We start from the raw sequence: 3,374 nt of genomic DNA, 5'->3' as shown, positions 1-3,374 counted from the left end.
GTACGTTATAGAAAGCTCATTTCGAATTCAAACTTGTTAGTCTATATATATATATATATATATATATATATATATATATATATATATATATATATATATATATATATATATATATATATATATATATATATATATATATATATATATATCTATATATATAAAAATAAGTTGTCTGTCTGTCTGTGGATGGATCAGGTGACGTCACCTGAAAAAACTGGATCAGGTGACGTCAAAACTGAAAAAACTAAAAAAAGGCAAAAACTACAAAAAAAAACTAAAAACTAATAAAAAAAATAAAAAAGCTAAAAAACTAAAAATACTAAAAAAAGGCAAAAACTACAAAAAAACTAAAAACTAATAAAAAAGCTAAAAAACTAAAAAAACTAAAAAAAGGCAAAAACTACAAAAAAAACTAAAAACTAATAAAAAAAAAAAAAAGCTAAAAAACTAAAAAAACTAAAAAAACTAAAAAAAGGTAAAAAACTAAAAAAAACTAAAAACTAAAAAAAAGGAAAAAACTGAAAAATAAGCTAAAATAAAGGTAAAAACCAATAAAAAACTAAAAAAAAAAACTGAAAAAACTAAAAAAAAGGCAAAAACTACAAAAAAACTAAAAACTAATAAAAAAAGTAAAAAAGCTAAAAAACTAAAAAAACTAAAAAAACTAAAAAAAGGTAAAAAACTAAAAAAAATAAAAAATAAAAAAAAACTAAAAAAAAAGGAAAAAACTGAAAAATAAGCTAAAATAAAGGTAAAAACCAATAAAAAACTAAAAAGAAAAAAAGGAAAAAACTAAAAAAAATTTTCATCTAAAAAACTAAAAAAGGTAAAAACTAAAAGAACTTAAAAAGAAAAAAATAAATGACGACACTCAAAGAGAAAGCGACCAGGACACAAGGAATGTTTGATTAGCAATCAACAAAGCACCGGGACACAGGGAGTATAAATGACGACCAGGACATAAGTAAAAAAAAACCTAACAAAACTAAAAAGAAGGTAAAAACTACAAAAAAACTAAAAAGAAAAAAAAACTAAAAACTAATAAAAAAACTAAAAAATCTAAAAATCTAAATAAACTAAAAAAGAAAAAAAAAAGGAAAAAAAAATAAAGGAGAAAAACAAAACTAAAAAACGAATGTATATACAGACCGGTACACCGGGATACAAATGACGACCGGGACACAGGGAATATAAATGACGACCGGGACACAGGGACACAACTACAACGGGGACACCGGGGGAAACAGGGGGATATAAATGACGACCGGGACAAAAAAAACTAAAAAGAAAAAAAAACTAAAAACTAATAAAAAAACTAAAAAATCTAAAAATCTAAATAAGCTAAAAAAGAAAAAAAAAGGAAAAAAATAAAGGAGAAAAACAAAACTAAAAAACGAATGTATATACAGACCGGGACACCGGGATACAAATGACGACCGGGACACAGGGAATATAAATGACGACCGGGACACAGGGACACAACTACAACGGGGACACGGGGGAAACAGGGGGATATAAATGACGACCGGGACACCGGGACAGGGAATGGTCGATTAGCAATCACCATCAACAAAGCTCAAGGGCAATCATTAGAATCATGAGGTATAGATCTGAATACAGATTGTTTTCCCATGGACCATTATATGTTGCATGTTCAAGAGTCGGTAAACCTGACAATCTATTTATATGCAAAGACAATGGGACAGCAAAGAATGTTGTATATTCGCAAGTTTTACGTAGTTAAAACCATATATATATATATATATATATATATATATATATATATATATATATATATATATATATATATATATATATATATATATATATACTAGCTGTTGGGGTGGCGCTTCGCGCCACCCCAACACCTAGTTGGTGGGGGCGCTTCGCGCCCCCCCCAAGCCCCCCCGCGCGCGTAAGTCGTTACGCGCCATAATAGTTACGCGCCATTGTAGTTGTGTCCCTATGTCCCACCTGTGAATATAGATATATATATATATATAGTTTTAACTACGTAAAACTTGCGAATATACAACATTCTTTGCTGTCCCATTGTCTTTGCATATAAATAGATTGTCAGGTTATCCCCCTGTTTCCCCCGGTGTCCCCGTTGTAGTTGTGTCCCTGTGTCCCGGTCGTCATTTATATTCCCTGTGTCCCGGGTCCCGGTCATCATTTGTATCCCGGTGTCCCGGTCTGTATATACATTCGTTTTTTAGTTTTGTTTTTCTCCTTTATTTTTTTCCTTTTTTTTTCTTTTTTAGCTTATTTAGATTTTTAGATTTTTTAGTTTTTTTTATTAGTTTTTAGTTTTTATTTCTTTTTAGTTTTTTTGTCCCGGTCGTCATTTATATCCCCCTGTTTCCCCCGGTGTCCCCGTTGTAGTTGTGTCCCTGTGTCCCGGTCGTTATTTATTTTTTAGTTTTTTACCTTTTTTTAGTTTTTTTAGTTTTTTAGCTTTTTTATTTTTTTTATTAGTTTTTAGTTTTTTTGTAGTTTTTGCCTTTTTTTTAGTTTTTTTAGTTTTTTAGCTTTTTTATTAGTTTTTAGTTTTTTTTGTAGTTTTTGCCTTTTTTTAGTTTTTTTAGTTTTTTAGCTTTTTTATTTTTTTTATTAGTTTTTAGTTTTTTTTGTAGTTTTTGCCTTTTTTTAGTTTTTTCAGTTTTGACGTCACCTGATCCAGTTTTTTTCAGGTGACGTCACCTGATCCACGATCCACAGATCCACAGACAACTTATTTTTATATATATAGATAGTTTTTTTTTTTTACTTATGTCCTGGTCGTCATTTATACTCCCTGTGTCCCGGTGCTTTGTTGATTGCTAATCGAACATTCCTTTTGTCCTGGTCGCTTTCTCTTTGAGTGTCGTCATTTATTAGTTTTTTCCTTTTTTTTTAGTTTTTTATTGGTTTTTACCTTTATTTTAGCTTATTTTTCAGTTTTTTCCTTTTTTTTAGTTTTTTTTTATTTTTTATTTTTTTTAGTTTTTTACCTTTTTTTAGTTTTTTTAGTTTTTTTAGTTTTTTAGCTTTTTTACTTTTTTTATTAGTTTTTAGTTTTTTTTGTAGTTTTTGCCTTTTTTTAGTTTTTTCAGTTTTTTTTTTAGTTTTTTATTGGTTTTTACCTTTATAGTTTTTTTAGTTTTTTAGCTTTTTTATTTTTTTTATTAGTTTTTAGTTTTTTTTGTAGTTTTTGCCTTTTTTTAGTTTTTTCAGTTTTGACGTCACCTGATCCAGTTTTTTCAGGTGACGTCACCTGACACATCCATCCATCCATCCACAGACAACTTATTTTTATATATATAGATAGATATATATATATATATATATCTATCTATATATATAAAAACTAGCTGTTGGGGTGGCGCTTCGCG

Source organism: Artemia franciscana, unplaced genomic scaffold, assembly GCF_032884065.1.
Source record: "Artemia franciscana unplaced genomic scaffold, ASM3288406v1 Scaffold_1744, whole genome shotgun sequence".
In the NCBI taxonomy this organism is placed as follows: domain Eukaryota; kingdom Metazoa; phylum Arthropoda; class Branchiopoda; order Anostraca; family Artemiidae; genus Artemia; species Artemia franciscana.
This window is presented reverse-complemented; position numbering follows the sequence as displayed.